Source organism: Mesoplodon densirostris, chromosome X (assembly GCF_025265405.1).
Source record: "Mesoplodon densirostris isolate mMesDen1 chromosome X, mMesDen1 primary haplotype, whole genome shotgun sequence".
NCBI lineage: Eukaryota > Metazoa > Chordata > Mammalia > Artiodactyla > Ziphiidae > Mesoplodon > Mesoplodon densirostris.
Genome location: NC_082681.1, coordinates 49,547,633 through 49,571,951, shown reverse-complemented (window position 1 = coordinate 49,571,951; position 24,319 = coordinate 49,547,633). Strand labels below are relative to the sequence as shown.

At 43.8% G+C, this 24,319-nt stretch overlaps 1 pseudogene; it reads left to right on the top strand.

The window, feature by feature from the left end:
- Nucleotides 1-21,235, top strand: part of LOC132481940 (nuclear RNA export factor 2-like) — a 39,532-nt pseudogene extending 18,297 nt beyond the window's left edge.
- The last annotated feature ends 3,084 nt before the right edge of the window (nt 21,236-24,319 follow it).

The following is a 24,319-nucleotide window of genomic DNA, read 5'->3' as shown; positions in this document are numbered from 1 at the left end:
TGCTGTATCGTATGGTAATTGCATGTATCATTTGGAAAAACCTTCCAAATTGTTTTCCAGATGGCCTGTACCATTTTGCATTCCCTTTGGCAATGTATGAGTGACTCAGTTTATCCAGTGTTGCCTGCATTTGGTTTTGTCACTGTTTTTTTCAGCCATTCGGATAGGTGGGTTTAACATTTCATTGTACTTCAATTTGCATTTGCATGATGGCTAAAGATGTTGAATAGCTTTTCCTAAGCCTATTTGCCCTCTGGCCATGTCTTTCATCCATTTTATAATTGGATTAAGAGGCAAGAAGTTACCTCTAGAGAGCTGCCCTGGCTCTGGCTAACAGGCAGAGTAAGAGAATGTGAGGCCCCTCGAGACTCACTTTTCTTGACAGGGAGGGCAGAAGTGGGGCTGAAGCTATTAAATGTTCCTCAAATTAGGACTGAACTTGGATATGGAACAGGATTAAGAGGTGGGGGCATCTCTGGGTCCATCTGTGGAGATCTGGATAGGGCAGAAAAAGAAGGGGGACATGGGGGAGAGGAAGAACAGTGGAAGGAGGGAGATATGGGGGGATGCCTTCTAAATGATGCTAGATTCATCACTCTCAGCCTGCTCAATGGAGTGCAAAAAACTATTCTCCGAGACTTGTGGTTTTCAACTCTGGATATCCATTAGGATCCCCTGTAATGCTCAGATTCAACTAACTGAATCAGAGCCTCTAGGGATAAGGCCAGTCATCAGTATCTTCAAGGTTCACCTCAGTTGATTCTAATGAGCTGTCAAAATTGAAAACCTTATCTGATGGTGTATTAGTTTGCTATGGCTGCCCTAACAAGATACCACAGGCTGAGTAGCTTAAACAACACAAATTTATTTCTCACATTTTAAAGGTTGGAAGTTCAAGATCCAGGTGTCCACAGGTTTGGTTTCTTCTGAGACTCTCTCCTTGGCTTGCAAATGGCCTCCTTCTTAGTCCTTCTTCACATGGTTGTCCCTCTGTGCATACACACCCTGGTATCTCTTTATGTGTCCTAAACTCCTCTTATAAGGAAACCAATCATATAGGATTAGTGTCTATCCTGAGGGCCTCATTTTAATTTAAGCACTTCTTTAAAGACCCTATCCTCAAACACAGCCACATTCTGAGGTACTGGTGGTTAAAGCTTCAACATATGAATTTGAGTAGGACACAGTTCAGTACACAACAGATGGTATGAGAAATACCTTGGTCTGAGAAATTCATCTCCCTTTTAGCTACCTTCCTGGAACTACTATACAACACTTCTGCCATCACCTCATTAGGTAGGAGTTGGTCATATGACCATTCTTGCCTGCAAAGCAGGCTATAAATATGTTCTTTTACTGGAAACATTACTGTACCAAATAAATGTGGGATTCTTTTATTAAGAAAGAAGGAGAATTGGTATAGAACATATGCTACACTTTCATACCCAAGGCAGCTAGAAGCACTACCTCAATTATCATGTCCTTTCTACCCAGTTTTCCAACCACAGTTTTCATGGGTTCAAACAAAACTGCTGCTTCAGAGACACCTGAGCTCACTCTCCCATCCTCCCAAATCCCATGTCCCAGACTATGCCTGAGTCCTCACAACTTAGCGTGCTTAATCTATGCCATTCACTCACTCAGTCATTCATTCAACAAATATTTATTGGTTACCAATGATATGTGAAGCACTGTAATAGGCACTGAAAATAAATCAGAGAACCTGACAGACAGGGTCATGATTCTCATGGAGCTCACATTCTACAAGGGTTGATTCACTCAAGATTTAAAAGCCATTAAGAAAATAATATGGGAAAATGTGACAGAGAATGACTAGGGTGGGGAAGGCAAGGAAGGATTTTCTGAAGGCGTAACTTAGATTTAATATTCAAATAACAAGAAGTACACAGTCAGCAGTGGGAAGATATCGGAGCTGAACCCTCGAGGCAGAGGGAAGAGCAAGACAAAAGGCCCTAAGATATGGGCAAGCTTGGCAGTTTTAGGGAACAGCTTGTATGCCAGTGTGTATTGGGAGGACAACGTTAGAAAATGAGATGAGAATGGTAGGAGGGGCCCAATAACAGAAGGTCCTGTGAGCCATGGTAAGGACTCTGGCTTTTGATCTTATTATGATGGGTGCTTTCTGAAAGGAAGGGAAATTATTATTATAATCTACTTTATTAAAGTTCATTCTAAATGTTCCTTGGAGGACAGACTGAACTAGAGCAACTGTAAGATCAAGAGACAAGATTAGGAGTCTACAACACACATGAGAGTGAGAGGTTACAGTCTCGTAGACCACAGTCGTAGCAATGGAAGGGGTGAGATGGGGTTTGAAATGACATGTATCTTGGAAGTACTGAACTTGTTGATGAAGTCCACGTTTGTGGTAAGGGATAGAGAGGAAGTAAGCGTGTCTCTTGGAACGTGGATTTTGGCAGCTGGGTTAGGGTGGTTTTCTTCGCTGGGGAAATGAACGGGGGACCAGCTTCGGTGCAATGCCAGTAAACTGACAGTTCTGTTTTGACCATGTCGTTTGCGGAGCCTATGAAAAATCTGGGTGGGGAGCATGTGGGTGGATGTATAAGTCAGGAGATCCTGAGAATATTCTTGGCTGTGGCAAAAAAAAAAAAAAAAAAAACAAACAAAATAAAACAAAAGAACAAGCATGCAAGAAAACAAACAAAAAACCCAACTGTACCGTTCAATCTGAAAATACAGGTTGATTCCACATATGAGCATGATGCAGGTCTAGATTCTGGAAGGGATACAATGACATAATAAAAACCTACTTCACTGAGTTATAATTTACGTTCAACAGAATGCATCAATCTTTTTTTTTTTTTTTTCCGCTGTTCTGCACGGCTTGCAGGATCCTAATTCCCCAACCGGGGATCGAACCTGGGCCCCTTGCAGTGAGAGCACCGAGTCCTAACCACTGGACTTAGCTATAAGGCTAAGGCTCTGGCCTGCCAGGGGCTACTAACTGTCAGAGAAGGAACATGTATGTCTGGAATATAACTATCATTCACCCACCTATTCATTCATTCATGCACCTAGCGCATGTCAAGCTCTGTGCTAAGAAGGGAAGATAGGACCATGAAAAAATTCAGACAACGTCTCTGTCTTCCTGAAGATTAGGAGGCGAAATAGAGAACTGCAAGTGGCTCTGGTTGCTAAATAGTAAGGGAGGTATTTGGTGAGATAACTGGGCCCCCAAAAAGTCTAAGCCCAGTGCACAGATGCAACTCTTCCCCTTCTGCATGTCTCATAGACAATGCTGTGGCATGACCTAGAATATAGAGCTGTTAGAATAGAATAAGCCTGAACATGCTGTGCATAAATGGCTGAGGAAACAGCTTTCCAAACCTTCCACCCAGCAAACAGCCCTGATTATGTGCAGAAGTAGACCTGAATTTCACGTAATTCTCACAGTTGGAGTTGTATGACTAATTATTTTGTCTCTGTGGCTAATTAATAAGCTGAGGTTAAGAAGGGTCAAGTATCTTGGAAGAAAACAGCAGATCTACTGATAATAGGAAAGTGTTAGATTTTAAGCTGTGAGCTCTTAACTAGTGTGGATGACTCGTTCCCGCCCTTTAGGTCCAGGCTGAGGTAGTAGCAATGCAAGTTTCCCAGTCAAAGGCCTGGGATTCATTGGCCATTAGAGGATTTTAGGAACTGGAGAAGCTACAGGAAAATGAAAGCCTAACATGCCATCCTCCTGCCTGCTCCGCATCATTGCTCCTGCCTCTGCTCTCTTGTTTTCTATGATAACGCCATCTTAACATTAGGTTTTGTTATTGACTGAAGTGTGTTCTTCCAAAATTCATATCCTGAAGCCCTAATCACCAGTGCCTCAGAATGTGTCTGGATTTGGAGATAGGGCCTTTAAAAGGTGATTAAGTTAATTTAAGGCTGTTAGGGGATACCTTAATCCCATCTGACTGGTGTGCTTACAAGAAGAGGAGTTCAGGACACACAGAGAGACAGCAGAAGTGTGTATACACAGAGGGACAACCATGTGAAAAAGAAGCAAGAAGATGGCCCTCTTCAAGCCAAGGAGAGAGGCCTTAGAAGAAATCACCCCTGCTCACACCTTGATCTTGTACTTCCAGCCTCCAGAACTGTGAGAAACAAATTTCTGTTGTTAAGCCACTTATCTGTGGTATTTTTGTGTGGCAGTCTGAACAGTCTAATACAGGCATTATGAACGTGTTTCAGTAGGTTATGAAGCAGGTAGAGTAGACTGTCAGAAAGGATGAAAATAAAGTGATGGTAAAAAATACCAATGATCAGTAAAACTGAAAGGAATGTGGTTAATTTGTATTACTATCAGGCAAAATAGACATCAAGCAATTGCAACAAAGAAGGCTGCTATCAAACCATAAAAGAAAATGTATTAAGATTACAAATTCTGAACTTACATTCACCTAATAACATATCTTCAACACAGATATAGCAGTAAGTAACAAAGTTACAAGTAACAGAAAGTAAAATCCACTTTTGTGTATACCATAAGGAAATATACTTGCTTATATAACTGAGAGCCCAGAGGTAGAGGAGACTTTAGGTTAGTTGATCCAGTGGCTCAAAGATATAAAGACTCAGGCCCAATCTTGAACCAATGACTGTGGCTAGGGACATAGGATTATTGCGTGAGATCTAGAGTAACTCTGGTCTCACCCTTGGAACTAGCAGTCAAATTCCCCCCAAACGTGAGACTGTATGAGGGAGGAAATGCACTAATGAAAATCTGAGACCAGTTAGGAAGATGAGGAATGTATATTGCATAGGTAAACAAAAATGTCACCTTCAGGCCCCATTTGAAAGCACAATTATCAATATGAGCATAATACCCACAGTACTCAAGCTCAAACGGTTTTCAACTACTATGTCTTTCCAGGTAACAAATACTTCTACTCAGGAAATACCTACATTGAATTAGTGAATGGGTAGTTACAAAGCACTAGAGCTCTCATCCCTGCAGTAAGTTTAGGAAGAACCACAAAGGCATCCATGGTAGCATAATTAAATCTTATTTTCTTTCTCAAATTTTTGGCAAAGCTTTTTCTTTACTACCGTAACTTGATATTATTGTGTCAGGATAATTTGACTAGAAGGGAATGGATTCTTTATAGTTACAATTTTATCAAGTATTACCATTCTGTAAACATAAAACACAGAGTTCATAAAGATATGAAAGGTGAGAAGCAAGAAAATTGTCAACATTTATGATCAGCAACAATTTTCTTTAAAGAGCACTATTAAATTTCAATATGGAATATCTTTAAACACTTCAAGCTGGGCTTCCCTGGTGGCGCAGTGGTTGAGATTCCGCCTGCCGGTGCAGGGGCACGGGATCGTGCCCCGGTCCAGGAAGATCCCACATGTCGCAGAGTGGCTGGGTCCGTCACTCATGGCCGCTGAGCCTGCGTGTCCAAAGCCTGTGCTCCACAACGGGAGAGGCCACAACAGTGAGAGGCCCACGTACCGCAAAAAAAAAAAAAAAGCTTGAAGCTTTTAGAAGAAATTCAGTCTTATAAAAATGTAATAACATTAAAGAACATCTTCTGTTAGTGTACATATTTGTAAATATGTAAAAAGGAATATTCCTCTGGGAACACTAGCCCAAAAACCACCACAGCCCTGCCTCCTGGCATACCAGGAACCAGCCCATACACCAACAGCCTGGCACCAGCTCTGGGACACATTGGGCCCCTCAACCAGCTGCTCCTGGATCTGGCCCCACTCACCAGTGGGATGAAGCCAGCCTTGGGACACCCCAGACCCCATACCCAGCTATGTCAGGAACTGGCCCCACACACCAACAAACTGACACTAGCTTCAGGACTCTGAGGCCCAGCAGTCAGAGACCCAGGAACCTGGCTGTGCCCACCAGCGATACCACACTAGCTCCAGGACTCTCTGGGCCACAGCCCCACCCACCAGCAGGCCAACCCCAGTTCCAAGACACCTTGGTCCCCACAGCCAACTGCCCTGGGATCCAGCCCCACTCAACAGTGGGCCAACACTAGCTTTTGGACACCCCCAAACCCGGCAGCCAGCCATGTGGAACTGGCCCTGCCCACCAGCAGGCTGACACTACATACAGGACCTCTAGCCCCACCACCACCCACTGCAGAGCCTAGAACCACCCACCAGTGGGCCAGCGCTAATCCCGGGACTTCTTGAGGCACTGCAGCCAGTTGCCTCATGAACCAGCCTCACTCGCCAGTGGTCACCAGCCTCTGCACAAGGCATGGCCAGGCACCCCACTGGAACAGGGGCCAGCCACACCTACCACAGCATGCACAGTAGTGTGCTGTTCACAACAGAAGGACACACGCAGCCCTAACAGGGGGCACCCTTAGAGCATGTAGCTCTGGTGACCAGAGGGGAGAGCTCGGCTGGGACACACAGGACGTCTCCTACAAAAAGCCACTTCTCTACGGTTGGGAAATATAGCCAACCTACCAGATACAGAGAAACAAAATAGAAAATTGGACAAAATGAGTCAACAGAGGAATCTATTCCAAACAAAGGAACACGATAAAACCCCAGAAGAAGAACCAAGTGAAGTGCAGATAGGAGATCTACCTGATAAAGAGTTCAGGGTAATGATCATAAAGATGTTCAAAGAACTCAGGAGAAGATTGGATGAACAGAGTGAGAAGTTTTTAACAAAGATTTCGAAAATATGAAGAAGAACCACACAGAGAAGAATACAATAACTGAAATGAAAAATACACTACACGGAATCAACAGTAAATGAAATGATGCAGAGGAATGGACGAGCAAGCTGGAAGACGGAGTAGAAGAAATAACTGAAGCAGAACACAAGAAAGAAAGAAGAGAAAAAGAAATAGGGCAGTTTAAGAGACCTCTGGGACAACAGCAAGTGTACTAACATTTGCATTATAGGGGTCTGAGAAGGAGAAGAGAAAGAGAAAGAGAAAGGGGCAGAGAACATATGTGGAGACATGATAGATGAAAACATCCCTAACCTGGGAAAGGAAAGAGATATCCAGGTTTAGTAAGCACAGAGAGTCCCAAACAGGGTCAAGCCAAAGGAGACCACACCAAGACACACTGTAGTTAGAATGGCAAAAATTAAAGATAAAGAGAGAATATTAAAAGCAGCAAGGGAAAAGCAACAAATAACATACAGGGGAACTCCCATAAGGCTATCAGAGCAACTGGAATGAATCCAACTGGATCACGGTGTATGATCCTTTTTAATGTAGTGTTGGATTCGGTTTGCTAATATGTGGTTGAGGATTTTTGCATCTATATTCTTCACAGATATTGGCCTGTAATTATCTTTTTTGATAGTGTCTTTGTCTGCTTTTGGTATCAGGGTGATGGTGGCTTCATAGAATGAATTTGGGACTGTTCCCCCCTCTTCAACCTTTTGGGAGAGTTTGAGAAGTATAGGTATAAGTTCTATGTATGTTTGGTACAATTCACTGGTGAAGCTGTCTGGTACTGGACTTTTGTTTGCAGGGAGTTTTTGTTTTGTTTTAATTACAGATTCTATTTCACTTCTAGTGATTGGTCTGTTCAAATTATCTGTTTCTTCTTGACTCAAATTTGGCAGGCTGTATATTTCTAGAAACTTGTCCATTTCTTCTTGGTTGTCTAATTTTCTGGCCTATAACTGTTCATAATATTCTCTTATGTGTTTTGGGTTTTGTGAGTTTATTTTTTTTTGTATTTTTCTGGTATTAGTTGTTGCTTCTGTTTCATTTCTTATTTTGTTTATTTGGGCCCTTTCTCTTTTTTTCTTGGTGAGCCTGGCTAGAAGTTTGTCGATTTTGTTTGTCTTTTCAAAAATCTAGCCCTTGGTTTTATTGATCTTTTCTATTTTTACCTCTATTTTAATTATTTCCCTCTGATCTCTCCCAAAGAACTGACTTTGGAATTTTCTTGTTCTTCTTTTTCGAATTCTTTTTCTCTTTTTGTTTATTTGAGATTTTTCTTGTTCCTTGAGGAAGGCCTGAATCACTTTGTACTTCCCTCTGAGAATTGCTTTTGCTGCATCACATAGATTTTGGAAGGTTGTGTTTTCATTGTCATTTGTCTTGAAGTATTTCCTGATTTCTTCTTTGATTTCATCACTGACCCACTGGTTTTTTGGTAGCATGTTGTTCAGTCTCCATGTATTCGTTCTTTTCCCATTTTTCTTTCTGTGGTTGATTTCTAGTTTCATAACATTGTGGTAATAAAAGATGCTTGAAGTCATTTCTATCCTCTTAAATGTGTTGAGGTTTGTTTTCTGTCCTAGTATGTGGCCTCTCCTAGAGAACGTGCCTTGCACGCTTGAAAAGAATGTGTATTCTGTTTATTGGGGGATGTGGTGTCCTGTAGGTAAAAATTAAGTCCAAGTGGTCTATTGTGTCATTTAGGGCCTCTGTTGCCGTACTGATTTTCTGTCTGGAAGATGTGTCCATTGTTGTCAGTGAGGTGTTAAAGTCTCCTAGTATTAGAGTATTCCTGTTAATTTCTCCCTTTATGTCTGTAAGTATTTGTTTTCTATATTTAGGTGCTCCTATATTGGGTGTATATATGCTAACAAGTGTAATATCCTCTTCTTTATTGATCCCTTTATCATTACATAATGTCCTTCTTTGTCTTTATGGACTTTGTTTTAAGTCTATTTTGTCTGATATGTATATTGCTCAACCCGCTTTCTTGTTTTTTCAATTTGCATGAAATAGCTTTCCATCTCCTCACTTTCAATCTGTCTGTGTCTTGTGCCCTGAAGTGAGTCTCTTATAGGCAGCATATTGTAGGTTCTTGGGTTTTTTTTTTATTCATTCAGCCACTCTGTCTTTTGATGGGAGCATTTAGTCCACTGATATTTAAAGTAATTATTGATAAGTATGTACTTACTGCCATTTTAAACCCTGTTTTCCAGTTGACTTTGTAGTTCTCTATATCTTTCACTTTTGCCATTTTAATTATGCTACGTCTTGCTGTCACTCTATTTGGGTTCTTCTTGTGTGGGACCCTCTGTGCTTCCTGTACCTGGATATCGGTTTTCTTCTTTAGGTTTGGGAAGTTTTCAGCCATAATTTCTTCAAATACATTTTCTATCCCCCTTTCTCTCTCCTCTTCTTCTGGTACCCCTTTTATGCATATGACTGTGCCCATTATGCATATGATTATGCGTATTACGCATGCTTTATATTATCCTATAGATCTCATATGTTTTCTTCACTTTAAAAAAATTTGTCTTTCTCTCTGCTGTTCTCATTTGGTGATTTCCATTATTCTATATTCCAGATCACTTATTTATTCTTCTGCTTTGGTTAGTCTGCTATTTATTGCTTTTAGTTTGTTTTTTATCTCAGCAATTGAATTGTCCACTTTGATTGATTTCTCTTTATAGTTTCTATTTCCTTGTTGCAGTGATCTGCATTTCTATCAATAATCTTCCTTAATTTCTTTAGCCTTTTCCTTACCTCCTTTCTGAATCTGGGGTCTAGTAAAGTGGTGAGGTTTCCTTCATTATTTGTTCCTTCAGGGGATTTCTCTTGTTCTTTTTATTGGGAATAGTATCTCTGTTTTTCTTTCTACTTAACTTTCTTCGTCTCTGAATTTAGGACAGGCATCAATCTACTGTGTTCTTGAAGGGGTGTTTTTAGGTTGGAGGATCCCTCTGTAGACGGTATGAGTCCAATACTTTTGGTGCAAGGGCTGGTTTTGGTGTGGGTGCTTGCCACGTATTTCCTTAAAGTGTGCTGGCCCTTGTTCCCTTGATAGGGTGTGTGCTTGAAGTTGTGTTGACCAGAGCCTGCACTGGTTCTTGGCTGGGGCCTCCTCTTTGCATTATGGCTGTCACAGCCCTGTTGGGGCTGGGGTCTGATTCCCAGCTGTTGGAGCAGAAGCCCTGAGCGTCAGGTTCAGTCAGGTTCCACTGCCCCTGAGCCCATGCCCTGATGCAAAGGAGGTGACCACTGAAGCTAATGAGGTCCGTGTGGTCACTGCAAACGTATGTGCCTCCAGTGCAGGCATCCATGGCTCTGCCCAGAAGCCGCCCATGGTTGCATCTCTTTCTCTGTTGTGTTCACCCCAGACCTAGTGCTGGGCTGTGGTGTGCAGTAGGCTGGTGCTGGGGGCCGGGGACCTGTGGCTGCAGGAATTGAGGTGGTTGTGCCACTGCCTGGGACCTGGGCTGCCTCTGTGTCAGACCTCTCCCAGGACCTGTCAGCTCCAGATCTGGCTCCAAGCTATGGTGTAGAGTGAGCGGGGCCAGTGTGCTCCCACCGTGAAATGAACAACTGCATACTCCTGCCCAGCGCCCATCCAACCGAGATGCAGTGCCCAGCTGCTCTGCCTTTCCATGGCGCCATCTGGCGCACGAGCTGGCAAAGTCCACTATGGCCAGACCTGCCCCCACTGTGTGCACACTGATAATGGGCACTGTGGCAAGACCTGCCCCCACTATGTGCAGGCTGACAATGGGCTCCTTGGTTTGGCCCAGACCATACCCCAGGCCCTGCGGTCTGTCTCCACACATCTAGATCAAGTCCTCTCCCTGGACCTGTCTACCTAAGATTCAATGCTCAGCTGCTGTGTGCATCTGTGGCCCCACCACCTTGTGTGTGCTTTGGATTGGGGAGTGCAGCAAGGCAGCAGCCAACAGTGCCTGTCTCTCTCTGCCCTGATTGTTAGCAAGCCAGCATGCATGCACTCCTTGTGAGCAGAATTTAGGCTTTTCCAGCCCCTCCATCTACCCCAGCAGCTTTTCCAGCAGGCAAGGGGGCTCCCCGGGACAAGGGTCTGCCTATGTGGACCTTTTCTCCTTTACAGATCTCTCCCAGCGGTGCCAGGACCGTCCTCATGTCTTTAAAATTTTTTTCTGTCCTTCCTGGATATGTAGAGATATTCCTTGCAGCTTTGGTTGTGTAGGAGATCTTCTGCCAGTTTCCAGTTGGTTTTCTGTGAGAACTGCCTCACATGTAGGGGTATTTTTAATGTGTTTGTGGGGAGAGGTGAGCTCCACATACTTCTACTGCACCATCTTGATACTCCTCCCTATTTGGGAGACTTTGAATTGCATCAACGTGTCCCATATAAAAACAGATACACTAGACTAAAGTAGAATTTCAGAATCCAGTGATAGTTACCAATTGCAAGTGCCTCTCAGTTTTTAGAGAGCCCATGATATGGCAGGTTTTTCCAGATTTTGTGGGGGGAAAAAGGTAGAGCATCATGTACATTTTAGATGATCTTTGGACCCAAACAGGCTACATGAATTAGATAATTAAAACATCATCTGGTGATGTGATGAAAATGCAGAGTTCATTGATATGACTTAGTCCTCAAAGCCTGCTTCTTTCCTAAAGAAAGCTGGCAGGGCCTCCCTGGTGGCGCAGTGGTTAAGAGTCCGCCTGCCGATGCAGGGGATACGGGTTCGTGCCCTGGTCTGGGAGGATCCCATATGCCGCGGAGCGGCTGGGCCCGTGAGCCATGGCCGCTGGGCCTGCGCATCCAGAGCCTGTGCTCCGCAACGGGAGAGGCCACAACAGTGAGAGGCCCACATACCGCAAAAAAAATAAATAAATAAAAATAAAATAAAAAAAGAAAGCTGGCAAATGTCACTCATTTACATCATATGGGAACATATCAACCAGCAGTAGATGGCAGTGTGATATCGTAACAAGAAAACAATGTGGCTGTTTACGTAAAAACACATATCACAATACTTTCAAAGACTATAGTTAGAATTATTTGGGGGGTGTGGCAAAAAAATAGTTACAATGAGTGGATAATAAGAGCCAAGCTAGGACCACTTCAATTCTCCCTGTCTAATAACTTTTAAAGCCTGGAAACACACTTATTTAATTTTTAAATGGTCTTCACCCGGAAGGGATTTTCAGACTGTACCAGAGAATCATACCATCACAAATGACATAGTTTATGAGCAAAAACCGTGAAAGGGATCCCTGCCTTCTCGCCCCTTATCATCCTTTGGCCTCAAAAGAAGTTTTCACTGTGGATGTAATTTTCTGTTTCAACGCTGTGGTAGTCCCCAAGAATGAGCTCATCACCTAGAGCTGTTAAAATTTACACTGGGCTGGGGGAAGGGAGCACACTGAGTACTCTGACAGGGAGCATTATCTACAATTGTTTCTCTTCTATCCCATGGCTTGACACTGACAGTAAAGTCAATTCTAGTTAATTAACGAGCTTCTTAAAGGAACAAAGAAAAACATGTTTCGATAACCATTTCTATAAAAGTACAGCAATATCTGATAAGTTCTCTTGGATAATGGTACCAGATTAAGTCAATTTTACTTTGTGAAAGTAAATTCACTTAGGACCTCTACTTGAGTTGTACATATTTGTGTTTGAACCAAAAGCATTTGAGTATTTGTGTTTAATTTAGCAGCATCACAAATGTCTGCTATTCTCCTTTCCCATTTCTCTGTGTTAAACAAAGCCACTAGCACTGACCTCCAAAACGTCCACCCCAAAACAGAAATATAAAAGAAGTAAAAGCTGTTCCCAGTAAACCTTGCCAAACAACATTCAAGAAGAATAGCTTATCAGCCTGCCTCACCTAAACAGACACAGCGCCTGATATACGTGCAGTGCCTAAACGGCCTAGCTCACATAAGCTGTGTTCATACAGGTGTTTATCCATAGCCTTAGCGTCCCTTCCCCAATGTATGTAAGAAAGAGCTGACAGGCACCCACTGGTGTAACTAAATATATTTTTTAATCCTAAAATAGCTCCTGGTAATCATCGCAGGGCAAGAATAAATGATACGACCATTAGTTCTGACAGGAGAATATCTAACCTTTCGCAAGAAAATTATAATTAGAACTCCAGGGTTTGCCTTTTGGTGAAAGAAGTTGACCTCAATCACCATTAGTGGATTTCTCCATTACAGAAGCTAAAGTTGGGACAGCCATCAGGTCTTGATGGCGGATTCCATCCAGTGATTGTATACAGATGCTTCCTAATTCCATCTTGAGGTTTCATAATAGGCTCTATTGTAAACACGTGGCTCCATTTTCATACCCTGCATTTACATTTGTCCCATAAATAATTTTCCAAAATTATCTAAGTAACACCAATGTGCCCAAACAGAGTCACTCCAAAAAATCACTACTTCCTTCAATAGGCTTACAACTACAAACAGTCTGTTATCCTTACCAGTATATTCAAATTTAACCATGGTGCAAAATTTGGTCTGTTGTATTTTCTTCAGGTTATTTATGTAGCCATGCCACGATGCAGGGTGCCAGCAAAATAATCCCACTGCTTGTATAGCATTAAGTTTGCCTAAGCCAGCAAACACGCAAGTTCACTTCAAATCTCTTTTGGATATACAGACAGATATTCAGTTTTCCACACAAATCAGCAAAAGAGGTGTTTGTAAAACTGCCATTAAAAAAACCCCCAAAACTCTATTGTATATTCTCCTTTCCCTTTCTCTGTCCTTTCTAGGCAGATGCAAACAAAATAAAAGTGCAGTAATATCTAATTCAGATTCTGCTCACTTTTAACTTTTGGAATTCTGTAAAGAGCCATAAAGTCTGCAATATTTCTCTTTAGAGAAATAGAGCCATAAAATCTGCAATATTTATCTTTAGGGTGTTTAAAAATAAAAGAAGGAAACGTTTTCAACTAACGTCTAGCATTTTATACCACCTTTTATATACACATATACTTCACTTATTAAGGATAAGTTTATATTTATACCTTAAAATGAATCCAACGGCCTTAACTGGCTTCAACTACGATTAGTTCTAATTACTGGTAGTACTGGAAATTATTTAAATGGCACTTTAAAGAGGTCCTCTATGATCTCATCTTTTCAGTAACTGTGGATGCCTTTCCGCTTAGTCCGAATAAGGAAGACTGAATTATTCTTAATTTTCTTTGGAGGCTCTTGTGGGTGATCCAAACACAAAGTCTGGAGCCAAGGGTGCCTAGGAGTAAACCCTGGTTTGGCACCTATAGGTTCAGTTACCACTTAGGCAAGTGACTTAACACATCTGTGCTTCCACTTTCTCATCTGTGAAAACTGGAATAATAATCATAGTATCTAGTTGATAGAATTGCCACTATTAAAGGAGTTGACGTTTTAACGTGCCTGACACATAGTAATCATTATATACATTTTTTTCAAATTAACAGCTAAAATTCACTTATTGAGTTTGCTTTAATTTCTCTTAGACTTGCATGAAATTATGGCAACAAATCTTACCTGTACCCACCGCTTAGGTTTTTGAAGTAGACTCTAAAATATGGCAATGTTTATGGATTTAGGGAGGACCTAGTCCATTGCTATGTGTTAATTTATGTGTTAAATTTCACGTGTTATTAGGGAAAAAATTAGCACACGAACGAAGCACATTAGCACAATAAAAAGGGGTTGGGGCAGGTGAAGCCAGCTTGTGTTCTGAGGAAGAACGTCTGGAGGCACCACCATCAACGGGAAGCCCAGGAATGTGGGCAATCTCAGATCTCCAGCTCTCGTGAAGAGAACGGCCTCCTGAAACACGCAGCCGGGAGAACCCTACTGTCACTATGCTACACTCAGGAGGCTGACGCAGCTTTTGAGCACCATGGGCTCCTAAGGCTATGGTCACGTGGATGCGGCCATCACGTGGCAGGCCCAGACAGTTATGTGGCAGGCCCAGACCTACTGGCCATGTCAGCACCATGAGCCCTTAAACCCTGAGCTCGTGTAGTCTCTCTGGACCTATTGCCACTATGATCATGTGGTAGATCCAGCTTTTCAAGTCGCTAGAGCATGGCAGACTCCTAAACCCTGCCCATCATGTGCATTCATCCTGTCATGTGGCCCTCACGAGCTAGTGGCATGTGGAAGCCTCAGCCCTCCAAGTCACAAAGGTGACCTGCTTCTGAGTGTCGTATGGATGCTATGGTTGGTCACATATCCCCCTTGCTCACATATCAGGCTCAGCCATCTCTATCTCGTGAAGATTGCTGCCTACCAGAATCTTCAGATCCCTGAATCAACAGGGATGTGGCCTCTACCATCACATGGCAGGCAAAGCACCTGCTGTCATGTGAACACCGCACCTACCCTTCGGCTGTTGGTCATGTATATTCTATGGTCATGGGACATGCTGTGGTCTCCTGAGGCTCAGTTCTCTCGGTTACAGTTCACGATTGAGGGCACCTGAATCCTGAGGTCACATGCATCCTTCTACTCTGTGGCTTCTGCCAGCCAAGCCCCTGGAAGTCAGGTAGGGACCCACAGTGGTGCGTTACGTTCTCCATAGTGTTCTCCATAGTGGCTGTATAATTTTACATTCTAAGATTCTTAGAACTATTCTTAGTTCTATTCTAGCCACTATGGAGAACTATGGGGACCTGGAGGAAGGAAGGGAGGGGAACGTAGCCCTGCAGCATGGGTTTGAAATACTGGCCCCTGTGGCACTGGAGAACGGAATCTGGGTAGTCTGGGTGGGAGCTCTCCACGGGAAGGAGAGGAAGGTTGGGAGGGAAGGAATATTAAAGTGAAGGTATTGAGCGAGATTAGGAGACAGTGCCTTTCACACAGTACGATGACAGATACTCAGTGCTCAACAGGGAAGTGGACCAAAAACCCTTAAAATCAGAAGCAGAGGTGTGCAAATGGGGCTGCTGGATGGGCCAGAACACACTGATCTCTGTTTTTGGTATTAGCGTTTTAGCTCAAAGGAAGCATTGCAACCTTGAACTATCAACCACCTCTTCTCTATTTTTGGTTTTGGACAGGGCCATCAGAGAATGTTTCCCAAAGTTGTTATGCCTGGTAAGTGCCTACGAAAATCATTGTCTCTTACTAATGTCGGTGACCTCTGCACCTGCCCTCAAGCCCTTTGGTTCTTGCCTAGAGTACATGTTGGCATCAGACCCTTAACCATTTTGGGGCACATGGACTCCTGAAAATGACATGGATATACTTTCTGGAAAAATACCCATAAATACACACACACACACACACACACACACACACACACAAATTGCATATAACATTAGAGACTTCCAAGACCTCATGATGAAGACATCTACTGTAAACCTTCCCATGAAATTTCCAAGGCCTTTCACACCTGACCTCTGACCCTCACCCTACTTGACCAAACTTTTTTCCCGGTCATCAAGGGCCACTCCCCTGGTCTCCACTCCTGTTTTCCTCTTCCTTTCTCCAGGATGGCCAGGAGTTACCCTCACCAATTATCATTGACGTTGACACTCCCTCCATAATAAAGCCCTGCAAGGTGATGAAGAGGCTCAAACAACATTTGGTGAGTTGCAGGAGAGCCACAGATCCCTTATCAGCCACACAATCTCAAATGCCTTTTGATTCCAGGAATGCTATATAGGCTCTGTGACACTGAAGAGTCTAGTCCTGCAATTCCTGCAGCAGTAAGTACCCTTGGGAATCTGAGCAAGGGGAGGAGGGCTAGGAGAGTTGAGGAGACCTAAGCACAGGTCTGCTCATCGGACTTCTCAAGTCTCATTTGAGGTCCAGACCACAGAGATCGACTGTCCTCATTACTCTCCCTCAGGTATTACTTGATCCATGAGTGTGGAGACCAACCGCATATCCATTGTGCTTATCTTGAGGAGGCCTGCTCCTCCCTGACAATTCCCTTCCACTCTGAGGACCCAGCCCCGTGAGTATCACAGGCCAGACTCTGCTCCTGGGTCGTGTGGCTCCCCAGCAGACACAGGCCAGCTCCTGCACACACCCACCACCCACTCTTCCTTTTTGTCTCCTAGAAGCAGCTTGTGCAAGTACTTCAAGGACAGCAGGAATATAAAGAACCTCAAGGACCCCCGTGAGTGTGCGATGGGAAGACTGGGTGGGAAAGGGCAGTGAAGGGGTCAATCATAGGGCCCAGAGTGTGGCAGCCCCTGACCTTTGTTCGCTTCCCCTCTCTTCACAGACCTACGGGTCCAGCTGCTGAAGCACACAAAACGTGTCATTGTGCACACTCTCTGTGTGTTGCCCAAGATGCAGCATGACTTCAGCTCCTTCGGGTGGACATGTGGTTCCAGACAGTGAGCGCCTGCGTCCTCCCTCGGGCGGGCCCAAGAAGCCACAGGTGGGTAGGAGGTGGAGGTGGTGACTGGGTGCCTGGGCTCTTCCCTTTCAGGAGATGATGCTCTGTTTCTCCGTCAGCGGGGTGTTCAAGAAAGGTGGGTGTGTGTAGACCCCCACCCCAGATGCCCCACTGCTGCCTTCCCCTGGCCAGGCTCACGCACAGACCCACCCAGCTTCCTGGACCCCTTCCCTTCCCTTCCATTTACTTCCCTTCCTTTCCTTCCCCTCCCCTCCCCTCCCTTCCCCTTCCTCCTGTGTTCTCTAGCCCTCAGTCTTCCCACAGACACCCCAGGTCTGAGGTGTGTCCACGCCTGTCTGCCCTGCACACCCTGGGTGTTGGGGACACAGGCTGTGGAGTTTGGTGGCTCTCGTTCCAGATCCTTGCTCTTAGAACTTGGGCCATTGCTTAACCTCTCAGTTTCTTCATTTGCGCAATGGGGTAGTAGTATCCACCTCTTGGGCGGCTGTGAAAAATGCATCCCGTGAACTTGTGTAGTGGTTGTCAGGGACCCTGTCACTGGGCGCAGACTGCTCCTATAGTTGCCCTCCCCACTCCTGACACCCTGGAACCGTGAACAGCTGCCCTCTCAGCATGAGTGTCCAGTCATACCCTGACTGGGCAACCCCATGTGAGCGTGTAGAGCACGTGCAGCTCTAAGGGGTACTGTTGTTTGTTTGCTGTTGAAGTGGAAGGAAGTTCTCAGGACTGTGTGCGTGCCTTCACCCGGACCTTCATCACTACCCCTGCCAGCTACTGCAGGTGAGAGCCCTTTTGTGGGCAGGGATGCACATCCCCGCCTGGGCTCAGGGGCATGGGAATGTGGTGGTGCAGACCTTAGGTTTACTCAGTATTGTGGAAAGCCAGCAGGGAGATCCCAGGAGCAGTCTAGCCTAGTGGTTAAGAAGAGCATGGGCTCTGAAATCGGCCTATGGGTTCTCTCCTTGACACAACACTCACTCACTGTGTGATCTTGGTCAAGTCACATGACCTCTGTGTGACTCAGTGTCTTCTTCCGAGAATGGGGATCAGAGCATCCAGCCCTTGGGCTGTGGTAAAGGGTAAATGTGAAATTGCCCGTGGGTTGGGGATAAAACTATTAATCGAGTGAAGGTGGTAGACAGTCTCTCCAAAGGTGGGCTCTGTGGGGAGGGGCAGAGGTACTAGTTGTGGAACCTGGGAGACAGACACAGCAGGGGTATGGAAGGAATGTAGTTGCTGAGTGGCAGTGGGAGCAGGATCGTTGTTTGGAGTGTGCGGTGGTCCATCTGTCCAGTTGTCTGAGTGCCCGTTTATCCTCCAGTCTATGCATTGTGAAAGACGAACTGTTTGTGAGGGACGCCAGCCCCAGTTAGACTCAGAGTGTGTTCTCCATCCCAATGCCTACACCCTCCTCCCTCTCCCAGGAGCAGCAGGAGATGGTGCAGGCTTTCTCCACCCTGTCTGGGATGAAACTCGAGTGGTCTCAGAAGTGAGTGCTGGGTGTATATGGGAATGAGTTTGGGTTGGAACGGTAGGGGAGTGAATCATGGAAACTCGAAAGCAATTTGGAAAAATAGCTTTTTGAATATTTTGCTTCCGAAAATAAAAGTGAGCCCATGAAAAAGGTATCATACTAGTATATGTGTAAAGGGTTTTCAAGATAGTATAATGCTCAGTGATATTATCTTGTATATGGAAAATCCAGGACAATCCACACGCACACCAACCAACCAACAAAAAAACAAAACACCCTACTACAATTGATAACCAAGTTCACCAAAGTTACAGGATACAAGACCGATATACAAAACTTATTTGTATTTCCATGTACTTGCAATGAACAACCGAAAATGAAATTAAGAAAGCAAGCCCAGCTACCATGGCATCAAAATAGTACAACGCTTTGAAACAAATGTAACAAAAGAAGTGCAAATCTCATATTCCAGAGTCTGTAAAACGCTGTTGAAAAAAATAATGCAGATCTAAGTAAATGGAAAGACACCCCATTTTCATGGGTTGGAAGGCAATATTATTATGATAGCAGTACTACCCAGAGCAAACTAGGTTCAATGCAGTCCCTATCAGAATCCTTCTTTGCAACAGTTGACAAGGTTATCCTAAACTTCATTTGGAAGTGCACCAAAACAATCTCGAAAGAGAAGAACAAAGTTAGAAGACTCACACGTCCCAATTTCAAAAGTTGCTACAAAGCCACAGTAATAAAGACTACGTGGTACTGGCCTGTGGACAGTGTATGAATCAGTGGACTAGAACTGAGAGTCCACAGATAAACCCTCACATTTATGGTCAACTGATGATCAACCAGACAGAGTGCTGAAAAAATCTGATGGGAAAATAATATTGATTTCAAAAAATGGTGCTGGGACAAGTGGGTATCCGTGTGCAAACCAAAGAATTTTGACCCCTGACTCCCACACCATGTACGAACCTAGCCTGAAAATGGATCAAAGATCTAACAGTAAGAGCTAAGACTATAAAAATCTGGGAAGGAAACACAGGTGTAAGTCTTCACGAATTAGGCAATCATTTCTTACATATGACACCAAAAGCACAAGCAACCAAAGAAAAAAACTAGATAAATTGTTGACTTCATCAAAATTAAAACCTCTTGAGCATCAAAGCACAGTATCAAAAAGGTGAAAAGCCCACCAACAGAATGGGAGGAAATATTTGCATATCACATATCTGGCAAGAATATGTGAAGAACCCTTGCAACTCAACAATAAAAAGGCAAACACCCCAATGTTTTTAAACTGGGGAAAGGCTCTGAATGGACATTTCTCCAAAGAAGACATATAAATGGCCAGGAAGGAAATGAGAATCTTCTCAACATCATTAGTCATCAAGGAAATGCAAATTGAAACCACAGTGAGTTACCAGGTCACACCCACTAAGATGGCTTTAATTAGTGAAACGAATGATAACAAGCGTTGGTGAGGATGTGGAGACATTGGAATTCTCATGTGTTATGATGGGAATATAAAAGGGAGCAGTGGTTTGGGAAAACATTTTGGCACTTCTCCAAAATGTTAAACACGGAGTTACCATAAGACCCAGTAATCCCACTCCTAAGTATCCTACCAGGAGAAATGAAAACATGTGTACACTCTAAAACTTGTTCAGGAACGTTCATAGCAGCATTATTGATAATAGACGAAAAGTGGAAACAACCCAAATGTCCTGTAGCTGATGAATGGATGAATAAATCTTGGTACATCCATATAGTAGAATATTATTCAGACATAAAAAAGAATACTGTTCTGATACACGTCATGACATGGATGAACCTTGAAAACATGATGCTAAGTGAAAGAAGCCAGTCACAAAAAGTCAAATATTGTATGAAATGTCCAGAATCGGCAAATCCACAGGGACCAAAAGCAGATTAGTGGTTGCCAGGGTCTGGGGGACGGGGAGGAATAGGGAGTGATCACGAATGGTTAAGGAGCTTCTTTTTGAGGTGGTAAAATGACTCTGGAATTAGTTGTGGTGGTTGCACAATCATGTGAATGTACGAAAAAGCACTGATTTGTATACTTTAAAGTGGTGTGTGCATTATATCTCAATAAAAGATGCTGGGAGACTTGTACTTTAGAATTTTTCATTTGTTATTTTCTTGAACATCTTTCTTAATCAGTATATATTGAATTCCCTTGTTCTTTAGCCCAGCTCTACTTTTCTGTTTTGAATTCTAGTGGGCATGAATGCTAGTGATAGATGGTTTGCTTTTCACTGGGCCTTTCTTCGTCATTACACATAGTGTTCATACTGGTACATGTGTCCCAGCAAGAAAGTGGCATACATTTAGCGGTGGCATTGCATGGTCAGCGTGACTGTACTGTGGTACTAATGGAGATCACCTGTTGTTCTCCCACTGCAGGTGCCTTCAGGACAACGAATGGAACTGCACCAGAGCTGGTCAGGTCTGCAGTATGCTCAAGGTGAGGTCTGGGAATCAAGTGGGGTAAAGATGAACATTTCTGGGCCTTCAGGGGGGCCAAGAAGGTGGAGGTCAGTGTCCTGGGAATGGAACTTGGGGAGCGGGCTCTTCTGACATTCCGACCCCTTCTCTCCAGACCGAGGACAAGATCCCAGAGGAGGCCTTCAAAGAAATCCCCTAAAAGGAGCCCTTGGATGCCATCCTTGTCTTCATCCACATCATCTTTTATCTCCAGCCGCAGGCCACGTCCATGCCTGGGGTTGGAGGCCTGGCTGACCAAGAATCCAAAGTTACGTTGTAGGCCAGGTAACATAGCCACTTGAAGGGTCGGCTGTCCTGTGTCTTTTCCCCACTCACGATTGCTGTTTGGTTTCATAATAAAGAGTGCTGTTGCAAGCTGTATGTCGTGTGTCCTCCATTGCTCTTCCCTGCCCCAATCACGAGCCAGTAGGTCCAGGCCTGAACGTCCCTGCCTTCCTCCCCGAGGACGAGGCACCTTCTAACACAAATAAGTGGGGTTTTTATACAATTTTTTTCCATTTATAAAACATGAAGATTCTGCACAAAAATGGGATAGCAATGGGACTTAAAGTGCATGCGTCAAAACTCCTTTATGTCCCAGCTAGATGGGTTTACATATATCATGCATCAAGTAGGGAAATTTAAAAATACTTTTAGACAATTGAAAATGGAAACACAGCATACCAAAACCTGTGTGACACAGCAAAAGCAATGATCAGAGGAAAATCTATTAGTCGTTAAGTAAACGCAAATCAAAGCCACAATAGTATGCCACTTCACACCTACTACATTGCCTGTAGCTTTTTTTTAAAAAAGAGACATAACAAGAAGAGCTTTGGTGAGGATGTGGAGAAATTGGAACTTCTGTACATTGTTGGTGGGGATAAAATGGTTTCGCTGCTGTGGAAAACAGTTTGTTGGTTCCTCACAAAATTAAACACAGAAGTACCATATGACCCAGCTACTGCACTCCTAGCTGTATACCCGAAAGAAATGAAAGAGGTGCCAAAACAAATTATTGTACGTGAATGCACACAGCAGCATTACTCATTATATTCAAAAGGTTGAAACAACCCATCTGTCCATCAAGGCATGAGTGGGTAAACAAATTGTAGTACATACACACATTGGGATATGTATTTTTGCAAAGATTGAAATCCTTGTCATACGTGCTCGCAGAAGTTGTCCTTCTATTTCATCAGTGGTCAGATAGTGACTTGACAGAGATTTCCTGAAGGGCCTGGAGCCAAAAAGGAAAGGAAAACAATATTGTCTAGTCTTTGCAGATTGGCTTCTGATCTGGGACACTCCACCGATGCTTAGCCAGGCTGCCTCCAACTCTGCCTTAGCCTTCACCTCCAGCTTTTGAGGAGCCCAAAGGTCAGCCACATGTGCAAGCTTGGCTTCCTGTCAGACCTTTGCTGAGCCTGTGTCCTACCCTGTACATATGCATTGCACTCTGGAATCTCTGCTATGCCCTTCAAAACTCTTATTCCCCCAAGAATTTTCCTCATCACCCTCACCCTTCCCAGGCTTTGGGGGCTCTCTGCTGCTTGCCTTATCTTCTTTCCCTTGCCCCAGGCAGCTATGGGTACGATACGTTTTTAGATGTTTTTGTGAGACACAACCGAGAAAGCCACTCCATGCCTGGGAGGGGCCGTGGGAAACAAAACTCATCTTCTGTGCCATACCCTCAGGGGTCCTCCATAGAGGGCAGAAGGCACAATCACAGTTTTGGGGGAGAACAAGGTCCATATTATGACCCCTGGGACCAGCGAGAAGCACCGTGAATGTGGCTGCCAGTCTCATGGGAGAAGCAAGAGGGAAGAGATATGGGAACATATGTATATATATAACTGATTCACTTTGTTATAAAGCAGAAACTAACACACCATTGTAAAACAAGCAATTATACTCCATTAAAGATATTTTTTTAAAAAAGGAAACAGATTGGGTTTAAGTGGTAGGTTGCAAAATGCAAGACAGAATATTCCTGACACCGCATGATACAATGTGAAAAAAAAAAAAAAAAACTCAGGGTATAAAACTGTATATTACAGTATGGTCCCTCAGAAGAAGATATTAATGAATGCTTATGGGGTTTTTTTGTTGTTTTTCTTGCGCTACGTGAGCCTTTCACTGTTGTGGCCTCTCCCATTGTGGAGCACAGGCTCCAGACGCGCAGACTCAGTGTCCATGGCTCACGGGCCCCGCCGATCCGCAGCATGTGGGATCTTGCCGGGGTGAGGCACGAACCCATGTCCCCCGCATCAGCAGGCGGAATCTCAACCACTGCACCAACAGGGAAGCCCTATTTTTTTTTATGTGTAATAATTAACATTAAGAAGTCAAGCCAAAGGAACGCGTGAGAGTGTCAACTATGTTTATAAATGTGTGATTGGAATGCACAATAGTTATTCATTCAGATCTATGCTTTGCTTGTACAAAAGGATGTTTGTGTCTGGGTCAGCGTCTTCCCAGGTGCTTAGGGTGAAGCACTATACCTGTTGGCTCCTTATGCAGCATAACAAGGACAATTTATCATTGATAAGCAGATATGAGTATCTCCTCGCTGATTAATAAGCTGCAACACTTTACATGACTCACCCAACTTTTCCTGATGCCCGGTTCCTTACATGTAAAAATCAGGGGTTAGGGATAACCGCCAGCTTAATTAACATATAGAACACGTACCACTCTGCCCAAAGATTCCCAGTTAATCTCCTCTTCTTCCTCTGGTCCCATGCAAACTTTGATCTGATTTCCTTTTCTATATATTAGCTTTTCCTGCTCTAGAATTTCGTATAAATGGAATCACACATCCTGTACTCCTTTGTGTCTGGCTTCTTGAACTTAGCTTTTTTTTTTCTTGAGATCCACCCGTGTTCTTGCCTTTTTATTGCTGGGTAATATACCATTGTATTGATTTGTTTACCTTTCATGTTGTTTTAATGAAGTTTCAGGAGGACACCCTTGTGTCCAATCAGCCATCTTCCTGGTCAGTGTTCTCTTCTTATACAATGGATATAATTTCAACCTTTACCACTCCTTTATCTCTCTAGGGAAATTCTCTCTTTAGGTCTTTTCCAGGTTTTTCTCTTTTTCCTTTTCCCTCAGTGCCAATCACTCCATGTGTTGTGTTTGCTCTGTCCCTTCCACGCTTACCCTGGGTTGTGACCGTCTCCTGAAGAGAAGACTTCACTGTCGAGTCAGCCCTGGGCTCCTGGGTGCTTGGCTTTAACCCATACCTGGCTCTGGGCTCGTCAGTGGTTT